At 35.2% G+C, this 17,709-nt stretch overlaps 1 protein-coding gene across 1 annotated transcript in view; it reads left to right on the forward strand.

The window, feature by feature from the left end:
• Positions 1-8,794: 8,794 nt before the first annotated feature.
• The window catches only part of LOC121726987, a 111,440-nt gene continuing 102,525 nt past the window's right edge, over positions 8,795-17,709 (forward strand). The window contains exon 1 of the mRNA XM_042114654.1: positions 8,795-8,837. The gene's annotated coding sequence lies outside the window, so the exon portion shown is untranslated. The remainder of the gene's footprint in view (positions 8,838-17,709) is intronic.

Below are 17,709 nucleotides of genomic sequence, written 5' to 3' on the forward strand. Positions count from 1 at the left end.
TTATGATGTCTAACTGATGTTATTGGTTCATGAATAAATGATTTTATCCATTAATATTGGTTTAATTATTTCTTATTTTTCAAATTAAGTTACATTAACCTTAAATTCAATAAAGCATTTATAGAAAAGTACTAAAGATATCAATGACTCAAATTGTAATGTTGGCACCACTGAGTGGTTGGCAGTTCTGAATGAAGTAATATTTTGGCGCCGTTTTTAAATTTAAGCGATTTTGTAAAGATAATTTTAATATTTATTAATGATTTATAAATATGAATAATCAGTAACCTAATTAAATTCTGTTTTCAATATTTAAATCTAAATATAAACAAAGCTAAGTATATGTGACTATAATACTAGGTAAGTAGATACCAAATTAAATGTCATTGTATCAGCCGCGCATAAAAATATATAATTTGGCCTTTGCGTTTTTCATATATAAAAATCATTGATAATGGCACGTAATTTTGGTTGAGTTTTATTTTTTATTTGTTTATACTTAGATCAAAATGAATTAAAACGCAGAATAGAAATATTTTATATTATTATATTACACTAGACGACGCCTGTAAGGGCTGCAAGTTGCAACTTCGACTTCGTTGCGCAAAAATGTGTAATTTATGAGTTATGGCGCGGGAACCGTAGATTTTTCCGGCATAAAAAGTATCTATCCCGTATCAAAGAATATGGGATAAATACTTTTTATGCCGGGGAAATCTACGGGAAAATCTCTCCATCGAAAATTTTAGCAAAATTGGTTTAGCGGTTTGGGCGTGACAGACAGACAGACAGACATACAGACACACTTTCGCATTTATAATATTAAGTAAGTATGAGTTACTAATTTATTATAATTAAGTACATAGTAATAGTGAAAGTAAGTAGATATTTTCTTATTTACTAGATGACGCCCGCATCTCCGTTGCGCCAAAATTCGTTTATCACGCGAGAACCGTACATTTTTCCAGGATGAAAACTGAAAAGTATCTTATGTCCTTTCCCGGGACTCAACTGGCATGGACATGGAGATACTTTAAAGTATCTCCATGTCCATGTCCTGCACGAAGGGTTCCGTACCATTAGAGAGCTAAAATATCTAAAAAATGTTTTTTTTTTAATAATTTATTTTATTTAAATTTTATTTTTAATTAAGTATTGAAGTAAGTACATATAATTACAGTTAAGTATTTTGTGAGGTTTCAAGTAGGCTCTTAAAATCTTCACAAAATACTTAATTGTGTTTAAAATATTAGGTAGGCACCTATTGCCATTATTGATATCGAGCAAAAAATAGCATAAAATTTTTGTTATATGGGAACCCCCCTTAAATTATTAATTTGTTTTGTTTTTAGTATTAGTTGTTATAGTAGCAATCTTCTATCTATACTTACAGCCACGAAATTTGGTGAGTAGGGTTGTTTTATTAAGTCTACTTAACACCCACTAAGGAAGGAATTTTGAAAATTTTACCCCGAAGGGGGTGAATTTTTGGGTTACTGATTAAAAATGAATGGATACGTATTTAAGCGTTTTTGGAAGGGTTTGGGGTGAAATTGGGGTTGAAAGTTTGAATGAAACTCCGTTATTTCTTGAGTTAGAAACATGAAATTTTGGTTTGGGTTACTGATTTATAATGATTGGATACCTATTTAAGCGTTTCTGAAAATTCTACCCCCAAGGGGGTGAAATAGGGGTTGAAAGTTTAAATTAAAGTCCGTCATTTCTTAAGTTAGAAACATGAAAGTTTATTTTTGGACTGCTGTTTAAAAATGAATGGATTGGTATTTAAGCGTTTTTAGAAATTCTACCCCCAAGAGGGTGAAATTGGAGTTAAAAGTTTGAATGAAAGTCCGTCATTTCTTGAGTTAGAAACATGAAACTTTATTTTTGTGCTACTGATTAAAAATGAATGCATACGTATTTAAGAGTTTCTGGTAATTCTACCCCCAAGGGGGAGAGATTGGGGTAGAAAGTTTCAGTGAAAGTCCGTCATTTCTTGATTGAGTTAGAAACATGAAAGTTTATTGACGTTTGCGTTTGACGTTTGCTTAAATAGGGTCCGTTTTACCCTTTGTATAAGAAACAAAGACTATTTATATGTGCACAATCTTCATTATTTTGAAGACGGTACCAGCTAAGGATGCTGAGTTCTATGACAAAATATTTTTAATATATAAGACTGGTACCGACTTCAAAATAATGAAGATTGTGTACTTAGAAATATTTGAGGTTTAGGAGAGTTATGCATAAGGCACATTAAAGAGTGAGAATTATTTAACACTTTCTTGTTCATAAATTGTTATTGTTTTTACCCTGAAAGTCGGTTTTAATTTTTTGTTAAAAATAATAATTTCACTCTTTTTAGTCAAAATATTTAATAAGCTGGTTTTTTGTACAGACTAATGTGTTATGCTTAGTGACTTTGGATCCGACATCTCGCTCTTAATCAAGCAATGATAAAATTAATATTCAGACGCCTGTCTTTGAAGGCTCTAAAGTACTGTTCAGTGAATTTATTTCTATCATTACACTTATGGAAACTCATCAGCAGCTCAATATAATGTAATATTATGCTCAAATATAACTATAATCGTCCTCATAAATTTTAAGGAGAATACCTTATAGATCTTATGATCAAATTGCTAACTTGGTAAGGTTACCAAGTGTCTTGGTGTTTAGGTAAACACCAAGATCGAATCATTTACATTGAAATAACATTATAATTTTTTAAATCGTTCGACAAATTCGGGTTTTGTTCCTAAAGACGATTAAAAGTACCAATAATAAGGGTTATAATTAGATAATTGATGGTGTGGTGACTGGTGGAAGTGATAATGATGATGATGAATGTAATTTGCGTAGTAGCATATGCTTTCAGTTCTTAAACCAACTCTGAAACCCCCAAACTTGTATTTATAAGGAATCCGGAGTTCTCTTAGCACCTTCGGAACCATCGGTATATCTTATTGCAAAATCTTGCTTTTTGGTAGCATATGCTTAGGATACTTCTTAAAAAATTGAAATCATTATATGTTTCCATATAAATTTTGAGGAGTTCCCTCGATTACTAATGGATGTATGGTGGAATGGTGGTGATGATGATGATGATTAATGAAATTTGCATAGTAGTATATGCTTTCAGTTCTTAAGACAACGCCGAAACCCCCAAACATGTATCTATAAGGAGTAAGGAGTTCTGTGCACCACCTTCGAACCATGGCATATCCTGGTGCAAAATCTTACTTTTTAATAACATATGACTGGAATACTTCATATGAAACCAAAAAAATCATATTATGTTTCCATTTGAATTTTGAGGAGTTCCCTTTAGGATTACTCATGGATCCCATCATCAGGTCACCACTTTTCTGAACATGGTACCAAATTGGAGTAATACCCTATACAACAAAACAAAAATTTTGAAAATCGGTTCACAGACGGCGGAGTAATCGTTGAACATACATAAAAAAAAAAAACATATCCACAGCCCGTATAACCTCCTCGTTTTTGGAAGTCGGTTAAAAAGGAGAAAACTATCCATCTTTGTTATTATACTATGTTAACGCGGATGAAGTCGCAGGCAACAGCTAGTTTATCATAAAAAATCACATCTGAACATAAAATATATATTTTTATCTCCTTCGTTTTGGAAATCAGTTAAAAACAATAGTATAAGACAGAATAATCAACTTCCATCTCTCAGTCATCCAAATTGATGTTTCCGATTCTCAAACTCAATTCGTTTTGTCTCTTACACCAATAACTATTTACCTATGAAAACACAATTTAGTTTACCTAATAAATCGCGGGAAACACCGCGGGGCACAGCTAGTTAGTTATATAATTTAAGAGTAACATTGTCCTACAAATAAAACAGTCCATATTTTAGGACCATCAATTCAAAGTATGAAATCCTTTCTATCTCTGTTAGCCTACCACTTTCGAGATTTTTCACAAATAAAAATGTTGTTTGTCTTATCAAAACGAAGCTACTCACAAAAAATTAGCTTGATAGTATTAATAAAAAAAATGTTCTAGGGCTCCCGTACTGCATAATATAAGCAATAAGTAACTGTTGAACAGAAAACTTGTATGACTTTCAAAAATAAATAATATATACTTATGTATAAAAAAAACCCTACTTACTTATATTTTGTTAGGAAGCGATTATCTCAGAATATTAAAACCGTATTATAGTTTTATGGACTGGTAATGTACTGGACTTTAAGGCCTTATAGGCTATTTACTTTTTTAACCGTAAGTTATAAGCTTAAGTTGTTGTGTGAAGTTAAAGTTTAAAACCCACTGGAACCCTGCAGTTAACGTTTACGCGCGGATTCGACGGACGGATCGCCGGCAGCCGTCGACAGTTGACGACGCTCGCAGTTGTGCCATATTGTTAGTTGACTGCTAATAGGCCAATATAAAATAATAGAAATAGAAAATGAGCTCCAGCAAGATTGAGGCTTCCAAATTGTTGTAAGTTATTAAAATACCACTTTATATAATTCGAAAATAAAATGCTCTGTGCATTATAATATTACTATCTCTTCAATCCGTAATAAACACGCCTTTCTTTTTTGTTGTTGCCGACGACGACAGCGGTGTCAAAGCAATAACAATATTTCTTCATAGGGAGTCATTTTGGAACTGGCTCCTGTACTAAAATAACCCGACAAAACCGTTATATGCGGCACGCCGCAACTGCAAGCGACGCCAACTATCGGCTGCTGCCGTCAACGTCTCGGCGGCTGTTGTTGTTTTTGCCCTTGGCAAGTGGCGTTCGTCTGTAAGAAGCCTTAGTGGTTCACGGTCCCGCTGAAGGCGTAAAATTCTTTTCTACGTGTTCATGAGTCATGTACAATATGAATATGAAGGTAAGGTAAATATTATGTAAGTATCTGAATATTTTGTAGGTTTTTGTAGATACCTTACAGTAATGGCAATATTGGGTTCAATACCTACGAATAATAAAAACTAAAGGGCCCCGAAGACGATCAAACGGTTTGACTCAAACACGTAAATTTTGGTTTGACTCAAACCGATTTGATCGTTTACAAAGCTAGTTTTTTTTTTTTTTTTATTATTTATTTATTAATACAAGATGAAAAAAATTATAATTTAGTACTAACAGAAAAACCACGTAGGTTTAATGACGTAGTACAAGTTATCAGTTTACGTCTCTGTACGAAATTTTTAGAAGTAAGATGAGTGCATTCCAATGGTATTATAGTTGGAACGGTTTGTCAAACATTTACGTGTTTGAAGCTTGTTTGATGAAATTTCATATTTTCGTTGTGTTTGACGCGCCGTTTGATCGTGTTCCGACGCGTTTGAAGGTTTGATAAAACCCGTTTTAGTTTAGTGCTGGATTATGAAGAAGAATTATAACGTTAATGTCCTCTGTCAGAAGAGAAAAAAAAGATATACGTGGGAGAGCCATGCTTCGGCACGAATGGGCCGGCTCGACCGGAGAAATACCACGTTCTCACAGAAAACCGGCGTGAAACAGCGCTAGCGCTGTGTTTCGCCGAGTGAGTGAGTTTACCGAAGGCCCAATCCCCTACCCTATTCCCTTCCTTATCCTCCCCTATTCCCTTCCCATCCCTACCCTCCCCTATTAGCCTATTCCCTCTTAAAAGGCCGGCAACGCACCTGCAGCTCTTCTGATGCTGCGAGTGTCCATGGGCGACGGAAGTTGCTTTCCATCAGGTGACCCGTTTGCTCGTTTGCGTTATTTCATTAAAAAAAAAAAAAAAAAAAAAAAGAAGCTGTAGTTTCTAGCACTTTCTGTAGATGTTCGTGGGTAAAACGATATTATGTTAGTCCATAGTCCATACCATTCTTTGGACCAGTCTTTTTTTTTTAAATGAAATTAGGGGGCAAACGAGCAAACGGGTCACCTGATGGAAAGCAACTTCCGTCGCCCATGGACACTCGCAGCATCAGAAGAGCTGCAGGTGCGTTGCAGGCCTTTTAAGAGGGAATAGGGTAATAGGGGAGAGTAGGGATGAGAAGGGAATAGGGGAGGGTAGAGAAGGGAATAGGGGAGGGTAGGGTAGGGAATAGGTTAGGGGATTGGGCCTTCGGTAAACTCACTCACTCGGCGAAACACAGCGCAAGCGCTGTTTCACGCCAGTTTTCTGTGAGAACGTGGTATTTCTTCGATCGAGCCGGCCCATTCGTGCAGAAGCATGGCTCTCCCATGTATATCTTTTTTTTTCTCTTCTGACAGAGGACATTAACGTTATAAACATAAGAAAATCGTGATCCTCGTTCTAGAATCTAGAGCATCTTCTGCATCGCAAGACGTGTACTCGACAGCGCGTATTGAATGAAACTGCGCAGTGTCGTTTGTCAAACCGTTCAAACCGACATCAAACGGTTGCATCAAACACGTAAGGTTTGAATCAAACCGTTTGATCGTCTCCGGAATCGTAACTCCCATACTATTACCGTTTTAAATTTGGTTCCTTTTGATCTGTCATGTAACGTCAGCCTAGTACCGCTCAATATTGCAAATGTATTGAAATGTGTACCTAAGGTACGACCTCCGTCAAAAAACATGCTCCACAATACTTTTTTGACAAGTATTGTGGAGCATGTTTTTTGACGGAGTTACTTTTCCTTAGTCTTTATTATTCGTAGGGTGATACGTAATATAATATGGTATATCAAGTCAATGTTAGCCGATAAACTTCGGCTGAAATTTACATAAACCGACCAGCCCTAGTAGACAAGTGGCAAGCGATTATCGTTAACGCTAAAAAAAAATTATGCGATTTGACATAAGTCATCGCCTCGCTAGCGAATACTAATGTCAAATCCCATACATTTTGTGGCGTTGGCGTTGGCGTTTACGATAATCGCTTGCCGCTTGTCTAGGCCCTCAGATGACGTAGGATCGGATCGGGACCTGCCCAATCTTACTTAATTTCGTTTTAAAATATGAACGACAGTCGACAAGCAATACAAGCTATTCGCATTTCGTAGTATGCAATGCAAACTATGAAATAAATCGTAGACCCTACACTCTACGGCGTAGCACGTATACCACGTGATCGCTACGGGCCGCGAGCCGCGTAGATGTCACGTGGTACGCGCTACGGCTACAAAAATCGTAGCAAATGTAGTGATTAATTTTGCCATGATTCATGATTTCTACGTAGAGGGAATCTCTACGTAGAAATCATGAAGGAAGGGAGGGATGGAACATTTATTCCGGTTTGAGACTGCAGAACGGATACACACCTAATTAATTTATTATGTAGGCAACAGTAACTTGAAAAAAAATTGGTTGAATGAAAATAGGCACAGAATATCATCGATTATTATCGATAGATATTATTTTAAGTTCAAACTTTAAATAATATCTATACCATCAAGTCTAATAGCAGTATTTTAAAATTACTTTTAGAGATCGAACATTTTTGATTGTAAACAGAGATTTTGTATGCATATTGCATAATATAAAATTACAAAGTATAATATGATCTTATAGTGAATTTCCTCGTCATTGATAATTTCCGTCTAATAATGATATAGAAGTTCAAACAATTATTATCTTGAAATCTTAAATTATATTTTACTAGCTGTTCCGGCAAACGTTGTTTTGCCATATAAAGTATTTCGCCCATATTATTTTGTTGAAGTGACTAAATATCGCTATTCGTCACACAAACAATGGTCGTAGTCAGTCTCGAGTTGTAATAATTTACTATTATTTATTCAACAAATGCACTTATCAATATAAAAAGTACCCAGTAGCCGATTCTCAGACCCACTGAATATGCTGCATATAAAATTTGGTTAAAATCAGTAAAGTCGTTTCGGAGGAGTACGGTAAGTAACATTTTGACACGAGAATTTTATATAATTTATAAGATAATTCAAGGTTTTTATTAACTCTTTATAATATCCGCAGAGCAAGTCATGACTTAAAATTAGAAAACTGAGTAAAAGATAATTTTCTCGTGAGACTCAACAATCCCAGAAGCTCTAAGTTGTAATTGCAGCTTTTGTGAAATAGATAGGATGTTTTCTTGAAGTTGCGCAACTTTCGTCTCAAGTGGTGCTCGCTGGTGTAAACTTCTGTTACGATTTGTACAGATTCATTTTTAACGTAGGTAATATAATATTTTTATAGGTTCATTTTTAACGTAGGTTATTTATTAGGTAGGTCGGTCGATTGAAGTTGGTTCTGATTTTATTGATGTTTTAATAATATAAAAGCTAATCAAAATAATCTTTGAATAATCTCGTCTATAAAAATATTTCAATGTATCAATACGTAGTTATGTTTATTGTGGTTGCGGAGTGGTCTAGTTTAGTCAAATAACTAATCCAATATGTCAAAATATAATTGTTTATTGACGAATATCCGAATCATCCTATCCTTTGTCTGGTATAAGTTTAAGTATACAATATTCCGAATCTATTCAACCCAAACTCACCTCTTCTTTATTAGTTGCATATGAGTGGTATAAGACTATATTATTTTCTAGCCTTACCAACCAAATCTCTACTTTATTTATTCAGCATGTGATTTTTGAAATCGTTATGCAAGAGCTTGTGATTCGGTGGAACGCGTCGAGACTCGAGAGTCGACACTGTACACGACCGACCGTTAAACCGACGAGCGTGACGTTCAAGACAAAGGGACGTCGATGGGATGGCGGGATAGAGTTGACGGTATAATCCGAGGTAGGGTCCGCGCGGGGGCCAGGCGGGCCGGGGGCCGGGCGCCAGGCCTGCGCGCGCCGCCGCGGCCCGGCCGCGAGCAACAGTCGGTCCGCGTGTGCCCGCCAACGCCAACCACCCCGCTAACATGCTCCATGGTAAGTAGCACCACGAACACCATGCTGCACCATCACACACCACCGTAGTGACACCTCCAGGTGCAAACACCACACTGTTCAGTGATGACTTCTGTCATTATTTATCGTGACTTGTTATTTCGATTTGTTCATTATCTATTAATAATTTTTAATGACAATAAAGATAATTAAACATAATTTAATTGTAATTGATGGTGTCGTCACAAAATAATCTGTATTCAGCGTCGCTCCTGAATTCTTAAGCAGATTTATGACTCGTATGATTTATTAAAATGGGACGGTAATATTCTTGTAAGTAAAACACGATTCGCCGCCGCGCGGGTACTACACCTGAAAGAATATTACGAAAATATTTTTCTCATATTCGTGCGCTTCGTATTTATAAGACGTAATTTGTGAGAATACTTTAGACACATTTCTTTGGTATTTACATTCACAATATCATAAAGTAAATACTAATACAAAATTGCTATAATTATTTCCATGAAAAGACGATCTATTAAAAATGGTTTCACTTTTCAGCAAGGATAATAAGTATTATATCTCATATTATGACATATTATAATATTATATTGTGTAGCATTCAGTATTATTTTACCTGATAATTGTTTAAGGGTTTCTAATTATTGCCATATTCCTCGTCTACAACTTAACTGAACTTATAAACGTAAATCATATTTTTTTTAACGGCAAGCCCCTGACTGTATGTACTAATGCATAATTTACTTTATAATAGAATCTAAGGTATTCAGTTATCTAGCTCAATTAGAAATAAGAAGACAAAGTTAATCGTTTTCCAATGCCATTCCCACAGGTGACCACAACGAGAGCTTATGCAAAGCTCTTATTGTGGTTCTTGTTTTGTAAGCAGCAAGACGTAATTAGTAGTACCATCAAAACCAATAAAAATAGGATGAAATAATACATTTTTTAAAAATGAAATAAGGGGGCAAACGAGCAAACGGGTCACCTGATGGAAATCAACTTCTGTCGCCCATGGACACTCGCAGCACCAGAAGAGCTGCAGGTGCGTTGCCGGCCTTTTAAGAGGGAATAAGGTAATAGGGGAGGGTAGGGATGGGAAGAGAAGGGAAAAGGGGAGGATAGCTAAGGGAATTGGGCCTCCGGTAAACTGACTCACTCGGCGAAACACAGCGCAAGCGCTGTTTCACGCCGGTTTTCTGTGAGAATGTGGTATTTCTCCGGTCGAGCCGGCCCATTCGTGCCGAAACATGGCTCTCCCACGTAAAAACAAATGATGAAGGATTAGTGGTTTGTTTAAATAGGTTGCCTTTGTTTAGGTACATTGGTGATAATGTTCTCTGGGAGTGCGATTTCTGGTCAAAGAAAGAACAAAAGGTTACTTTGTAAATCGAGAGACGCGTTTTGCGTTGACGAAGTAAAGCATTAACAACGTTCTGTGCTTTCAAGCATTTTTTCTTCATTTTTATAGTTTACATTCCTTTAGTTTTTTTACTTTCGGTTATTGCAACTTTTGCTGTCTCCCGTTTTGTTGGGTAGGGAAAATTAGAATCCTTCCGTACTCCTATTTTCTTCTGATTCATTTGGCATCCATATTCCATAGATGTTGAAGGTACCTAACTAGCACGGGGCCAGACTCAAGCGGTGTGAAGCGTCCATAGATATTATAACATTATTAGATATTAATTTATCTTTGTGGGTCCCAAAACAGCCTTAGCATGTCTCTCGGGCTCTCTGAAATCATATTATGATTAATTTGCAAAATAGTGAATGAAAAATGATGTCACAATAACAACGTTTTAATATACTTTAGATGTAGTCTCGGTTTTAACGCATTTTAATTGAAATAATAGTACCTATTTATAAAAAAGATAAACACGACTTCATAATTGTACGTAATTCAGAATTAAAATTCCCTATCTCGAAAACTACTGAACCGATTTTGATAAAACTTGCAGTATTCCCTAAGTTGAACTATAACTAGCACAAAAAAAAAAATTACTCAAATCAGACTTGAAGTTACGGAGATATGCGAACACAAACATAAAAACATACATACATTATACTTTTGAAAGGCACATTTGTGCAGACAATTGGGCAGTTCTGCAAATATTAGATACATACACACGCGTCGATAAACTCTTTTTTTTAAGTCGGTTAAAAATAAAAATCAATCAGAAAGTACGAGAATAGGAGTTCTGGCAAAGATTACTAGTCACTTTATGAGTTCTGGTTGCCAGTTGCTTTGACATAGGCCATCTTTTGTATTCAACAGGCATTGATGACATACGTTTTAAAAAGGTCAAGAGGCTGCTGTGAATAGTGGATGTGCGCGGTATTTACTCTAAACAATGTAATGCAGTCTCTTCAAAGTTTCCGACCTCGGTCTAAGCGTTACACTAGGAATCGTTTAGTCTCACTTTAAAAAATAAAAACGGCATACGGAAATTTTCTTGTTGATTCTTAATAAAATAAAAAAAAACCGGCCAAGTGCGAGTCGGACTCGCGCACCGAGGGTTCCGACAGCTTAAAGGTATTATAGACCTGAGTATTTGGTATGAATTTCAATTTAATACCTCTACGCGTTTATGAGGAAATGGGTAGTAAGTTTAAAATTATTAAAAAAAAATATATTATGTGATGTAACTAAAAATTTATGGTTTTCGTAATTTTTCCTTTATCTATGCTATAAGACGTTGCTTCGTACCAAATTTCAAGATTCTGAGTTCACGGGAAGCACCCTGTAGGTTTTGATTCCCTTGCAAGTGTCGAAAATTTGCGGCATAAACGGCTGTATCTTTTGATTGCGTTGGCTTAGAAGTTTGATTTTTTCACAGCTTCAAGGGACAGTAGACCTGAGTAATTGATATAAATTTCAGCTTCATACCTCCACGCGTTCCTGAGAAAAAGGGTCTTGACAGACGGACGGACGGACAGACGGACAACAAAGTGATCCTATAAGGGTTCCGTTTTTTCCTTTTGAGGTACGGAACCCTAAAAACGATAAAAGTGGCAAGCGGTGGCTTGGCTCATGGACGTAGCGAGTTACGGGAGCGATCGGTCGCTCTCACGAGTTTCATACCTCAACGTCCCCCCCCCCCCATATAGAATCATCAATCAATCATTCAGTAAGTGTAGGTATAAAACATATTTTAACAGTACGACGCGATATTTAGATTGGCGACACAGTCCATTGCATCATCGCACACGTTCCCAGTAGTGTACTAATTATTAAGTATCTAATATTATATCTAGACACGCGGTAGCGTGTCAAGCCAAGTTCCAGCATAACAGAACTGGCGAGCAGCACCGTGTGTAATATTACACGAACCATTTGCAGCTACTTTTGACCCCCTCATAGTTCAGAAACTATTTCACATAAACGTTTCAAATTTGGCACATAATATTATAATGAGACTTGCGAGATAAATATATGATCTAAATAATTTCATAAACATAGCTCAAACGGTTATAAAGATATTAATGTCCAAAAATCTACATTTTTATCACTGACTGACTGACCTATAGATCAAAATTCTAACCCAGTTCCAGATAACGTAGAAGACTCAAATTTGGAAACCAGCTCGGTAATTGTAAGCGTAGGAAAAAAAAAGATCAAGTGCGAGTCAGACAGAGCGAAACTACGCAAAAATTGTGTGTTTTGTATGGAGATACTCCTCAAATATTTATTTTATTTTACTTTTATTCTAAATCAGGAAAGTAAAAAAAATATTAAAGATTTTGTGAACATTTCAAGTACCCACCGGCTGCCATTGTCGATTTTGAGCAAAAAAGGCCAAAAAACACGTTTACTGTATGAGAGCTCCCCGTAAATATGTTTTATTTGTGAAGTGAAGAAACTTTATGAAATGAATAGAAGGTGACTTTATGAAGTGTGTCTGTCTGTGTAACATTATGAAGAAATAATTAGAGTGTATTTCTTTGCATTATTGAATATCTATAACAATTGATGTTAACTATTTAAATAATGTGAGATCTTAAACTAGATTAGATTTGACTTGGCTAGTTTTTATCGGAATTAAAATGTTCAATAACTTTATGAAAAAACTGCTGTAATGCAATCTCCATCCTTTTTACAGCGAAGTCCATAGACAAGAATAATGTTTGTATTGAACTTGGCTTTCCATTTTTACGTTTCTGTTTTTGGTGGGATAATTTATTATTATCATTAGCAAATTTTCCCGCAACGTCGTTTTCTTAGAATCTTATTTGTCGCGAGAACCTCATACTTTTCCAACATAAAAAACTATCAGTCTCTGTTTCAGTTCAGTGGCTTAGGCTTGAAGGGATAGCAGACATACCTACAATAATTTTTTGTGTTCCTATAAATATCCTTTGTATTACTATGAACTAACTAAAAGCCGAGCTTTGTGAGAGCGCGCGTCGTTTTTCTGCGTGGTAATAATCTTTATGGCAGTTTTTTTAAATATTTTAACAGAAACCGAACCTTGAGTGACCGATGATAACACATCTACATATTATAAATAAAATTTACTATTTAAAAGCACAAATCAGTAGGCAAGATAGTTTTTTCGTAAAGTGTACCACAAATTGCTCAAGATTGTGGAATATAATAGTAAAATCTACTATTTGCGCGGAAATCGGAATTATTTTTTCTAGTAAAAAAGCTATAAAGAGTTAGTAAATAATGTTATAGGAACGAGCCACCGCTTGCCGTTTCATTGGCAATAGAAACATAATCCTCTATTAATTGACTATTCCGTTAAAGACGTAAAGTCTAATTGCTACTAAGCCGTGTAATTAACTAAGTATGAAGCGAGGCTCGGGGACTGTAAGTGCTTGTAATGAAAGGGGCTCCTATTAGTTGTTTCTGAGGGACCCGCCTTAATTTGTTAAACTTGCTTTTTAAAATTACTAATTTAGGCGATATTAAACTTAATTTACCTAGCCTTTCGAATCTTATTTGTAACAAACTCCGCTTTACGTTTTGAAAATCGGAGATCACATTTTGTTACAGCAAAGATATCTATTATACTTTACAATTATTATAGCTTACGTATTATAAGGAACGTTCTCAATAGCGTTGTAGTAAAAAAAATTACAAAAAATAAGTATAACATGTGCGAAAATAATAGAAAATTCGTACCCAAGTAATATTACAAATTCTTTCAGTTTTCTGCAGAAGAATAAATCCACGTTGCACACAGCTTTCTAGGTCAATAGCCTTTTAAACATGGTCTGAATAAAGGCAAAAATATTTGGACGTTTTACAACACTTAAAATATGAAGTAGGTTTTTTGTTACAATTTTGTTTTGTTAATTAATACAAATATTTTATTGTAGGTAAATGCATATTTTCTTAATATGTAAACATTAATTAAAACTTTGTAAGAGATTAAGTATACCTAGGTACTAAGAAAAGGTTTTACAAACACGTGTTTTAGTACCATATTATTATTTATGGAAACTAAGCTAGGAATCCAATTGGATTTAAACAAGGCAATGCAACCGCCGTGACACGTAAAGTCCAATACATTATTGACTTTGCTGTCGAAATTATCGAATGTAACGAGACTAAATATCCTGGTAATGTGAATAGTTAAAATATTAAGAAAGATCAAAGAGTGTTTTACGATAGAAGTCATTAGTCATGGAACCTTTACAACATATTTAGTCTGAACTTTATTTCATTGTCTGATTTCATTTGATATCGACTGATATCGATTACAAAGAAAAGTACCTGGATGACCGAGCTTTGCTCGGTATAGCAAACACTCATTGACTTCGTGTTACTTAATAACGCCATCTGCCGGTCGTTAAAACAATTAGTTGCTAACAAAATAGTATTATTATTCGCCAATAGATGTCAGGAAGAGTCATATTTTTCAGTTTATCGATTATCGATAAAACACGAATAAAAAGACATTTTCTGAAAATGATTCCTAGCTAGATCGATTTATCGCCCCCGAAACCCCCTATATACTAAATTTCATGAAAATCATTGGAGCCGATTCCGAGATTCCAATTATATATATATATATATATATATATATATATATATATATATATATATATATATATATATATATATATATATATATATATATATATATATATATATATATATATACAAGAATTGCTCGTTTAAAGATATAAGATATATAAATAGCTTACGTCAATTTGTAATTTAGCCAATTAGTTACTTTTAGACTTTTAGACAGACTAGATTTGCCAACACTCTTCAATCTCTACGGGGTGCGCCGTGCGCCTATTCAGTCAACGAATGTGGATTTGTATATCATTGCACAAAACTGGGCCAGCATTTCTTAGTTGAATTCGGAGTTCGGACCTAGCAAAGTAAGTAGATACAAAATTACGTATTTTATCCACAACAAACTTACCGTATTAGGTACCGTACTTACATAGTCTACTTATTTTAGCTTATCTACTTTAGGCCGGGGAGGCCGATCGAATCTGCTCGGACTGATCGCAGGCTGAAATACACAAAGCGAGTCCAGTCCGGTCGGTCTGCGAGTATTTATCAGACATTTAATAACTATAACGTCATAGCATAAGTGTCTAAACACACTATGCCGAATTTCCGCGGTGGAAGTTCGGCTTGATTCCGCCTGCAATGTATTTTAAATTACCTATGACACACCATGCCGAAATTCCGTCACGTTATATTGTATGCGTTTGACATTGCTGACGTAATCATGAGGAATTTCCGCCGCGGAACTTCGACAAGTGTGTTTAGACACTAAGCACTGTAAGTCTTTATTAGTGAGAGAATTAAAAATTTAGCAGTGTACTTAAAATTCGGAGTGACGAAACATAACGTAGTTACAACTGAGAAACGTGGATTCGAAGTGTTTTATAATTTAATCTGTAGCGCGAGTTGGCAGGCTGCGGTCATGAATTTTTGAACAGCTGCTGGAAATAAACGCCGAAACGAGATACTCTTATGCTCGCCAACAAACAATAAATTAAGTATACATGCTCAGCACCGCGTGGGATTTCTAACATAGTGTGCGTTTCTTGGGGTAAAAATGTAAAATTCAAAATATTAACAACCAAACCAAATCAAGACACTCTTAAGAGCAGTCCACACCGTCGTTTTTCCATACAAACGCTGTCCCCTGTTTCCTCCCTGGATAATGCCGGTAGAGTTAGGATTTTTTTCCTGAATATCTGTGGCCACTATTAGCATGTCCCTATGTTTTCTTTTTTTTTCATAATTTTATTATTAAAAAAGATAAGAACGTCCAAAAACCCAAAAAAATGGCAAGATTTTTCTCTGTGTTCAAACACCCAGAAAACAAAACTGGCTAAAATATAAAAAAAATATATATAGGAACACAACTCAAGCCTTGCTTTAATTCTTAATGAAAAAAGTACTTAAATAGGTAAAGTTTTGGAGAAGGAATCAGCGGACAACGAATCGAAGATTTTCTGTTCTTTAATTAGAACTTTTGTCGTGTTGTCTCTATCGCGCTCTGCGGTGTATCTCGCCCCTGGTGTATCCTCTTAAAGGTCAAACACACTTTTCAACTCGGATAAGTATCGTAACCATATTATCTCCTTCAACCGTTCAGCATTCCGGGGCGAGGCGGTTACGTTACGACTACGATTGATATATCCGAGTTGATATTACTGTATGTCACTATACCTTTATGTCACTTCACACAATATTTATTTATATCCGAGAAATTAGTCTAGAAATAAACATAATATAATGTGTCCAGTGTCCATCATTAGATACTTATTGCATTTTAATAAAAAATATCCAACACTTTAAATATAATAGTTATGTTAAACACGAGCAAATTTTAATTAATAAAGTTGTGGTCACAATAACTTTAAACTCGGTTACTGCGCTATGTAAATTTTGACTTTGTTGTCCTTTCATTTTCTTTACGTAGGAGCAAACTAAAAGCTGATGATTTTCTCTTTTAGCACGTGCCTTTAGATTTTCCTGAACTATAGCCACTGTAGAACGACGTTTTGTAATTAAAAATGACTTGTTTACGGTTAGAAATACAGCGATATTTTAATTTTTAATAAGTAACATTCAGACTTAATCTACAAAAGTATAATTTTGAAATTGAGATACGATTGTTCGGCGCACAACAGAATTTTACTGCTAGGTAGGCCCTTATTTTCCTGTTCTGAGGGTAGGACAATCAGAAGCTAATATCTCGAATTAAATCATTAACCCGTACAATGTACTATCAGAGAAGTTGATTCCTATGCAAATCGGGGACCAAAGTAGTTACGTCAAACCTAGCTGAGAGATCACAATTAACATTGAATTGACATATTCGACCAAATAACGTTGGTCTGTCAATTGCATAGGAATCAACTTCCTCGATGGTACATAAAAAGCTTTCTACCAAGTAAAATATTGTGATTTCCATGAATTTGTATTCTGCATTCGTAGACAGAAACTACTTCTATAATGAGTGTACTTTAGTAGCTTTTCACGAATATTTTTGAACAAGCATATTATATGCACCACTTGAAAATAGTTTGGACTTTGGTGCATAATTATTAATTATGCATGATAAGCACCCGAAAGCTTCATTAGTCACTGATACGTGAGTTTAACACTGAATTCAAAATCGTAATTTAGAAACTAAAATCTGACATGAATTAATAACATCTTAATATATATATTTCTTGTGTGCGTGTGTATGTGACTGAACTCCTCCTAAACGACTGGACCAATTTTGATGAAATTTTTTGTGTGTGTTCGTGGAGATTCGAGAATGGTTTAGATTTACAGTTTGGTCTACTGGAAAATGTTTTTTCAATTAATTTCTTATTTATAAGGAGTTGTTGATTTTGGAATGTTTTACATTAGATCCGGCGGACGGCGCTATCATCGCATTCAATATTATTCTATTTC

Source organism: Aricia agestis, chromosome 5 (assembly GCF_905147365.1).
Source record: "Aricia agestis chromosome 5, ilAriAges1.1, whole genome shotgun sequence".
NCBI classification, from domain to species: Eukaryota; Metazoa; Arthropoda; class Insecta; order Lepidoptera; family Lycaenidae; genus Aricia; species Aricia agestis.